Below are 1,092 nucleotides of genomic sequence, written 5' to 3' on the forward strand. Positions count from 1 at the left end.
GCAGAGATGGAGAAGTTTTTGCAGAACAAGGAGCTCTTCAGCAATCTCAAGAAGGGGAAGATCTGCTGCTGCTGCCGGGCCAAGTTCCTGCTGTTCTCGGGGCCGCCCACCTGTCTCTTGCAAGAGAGCTGTCTGCACTCACTGTAGCATAAAGATGAAAATGCCTTCTAAGAAGTTTGCACACATCCCTATCTACACACTGGGCTTTGAGAGTCCTTAGAGGGTGTCTTCCACTCTCAGCAAGGGCCACAGTGGCAAAGCGTCGAGGAGGCATTCCCCCACGTCTACTCCCATGGCTGTGTCCTGAAGGATGTTTGCAGTGAGTGCAGCAGCTTTGTGGCCGATGTGGTGTGCTCCAGCTGTAAGAGCGTGGACGTCCTTAACACTGCGCCACCAGGCAGCTGCCAGACCCAGTCCCTCACATCCCTAACACCAGGACTCTTGACTTCAAGTGACAGCACCAGCAGGCCAGGCCTCCAGCAGGCACCAGGCAAGCTGTGTTCCAGCTAGGATGCGCTGAGCTGTGCATGTACACATACACATATATAGATACATTTATAATATATACACCCAGCCTATATATTTATAGACATTGTTTCCTGACCCCAGAGCTCATATGGGTTCAGGCGCACTTCAAAACCCTCCCTCAGGGAGGCTGTTTCTTCTCAGGATTACTTGCCAGGGAGGAAGGGGGCAACAGGGAGTGGGTTTTCTCACTGAGGAGAGAGAGCAGAGGGTTCTACATCCTGGCACAGGCTGCATCCCATGTTTCCATTCTCCTCTCCGTCCCCAGCAATGAGGACAGCAGCTTCCCCTCCCCAGTGGATGTCTAGGTGGGGATCGGGTATCTTGGCTTCCAGCTGGACCGGAGCGCCCTGCTTGCCTCTGCTCTTTCTTTGTGGAGATTTGGACAGCACCTGGGAAGTGTCTGAGTGAGTGGGGTTCTCCTGGGAGGCACCCCCCACCTCTGTTTGAAAGGTCTGGCCAGGTGTGGTGGCTCACGAATGTAATCCCAGCACTTTGGGAGGCCAAGGAGGGAAGATCTCCTGAGGTCAGGAGTTTGGGAGCAGCCAGGCCAACATGATGAAACCT

The 1,092-nt window shown here is 54.2% G+C and overlaps 1 pseudogene; it reads left to right on the plus strand.

Moving 5' to 3' along the window:
- Positions 1-3: 3 nt before the first annotated feature.
- LOC116548604 lies at positions 4-513 on the plus strand (annotated as a pseudogene).
- Positions 514-1,092: the final 579 nt, after the last annotated feature.

The sequence above is a fragment of the Sapajus apella genome, unplaced genomic scaffold (genome assembly GCF_009761245.1).
Source record: "Sapajus apella isolate SASKATOON/1434 unplaced genomic scaffold, GSC_monkey_1.0 scaffold16659, whole genome shotgun sequence".
NCBI classification, from domain to species: Eukaryota; Metazoa; Chordata; class Mammalia; order Primates; family Cebidae; genus Sapajus; species Sapajus apella.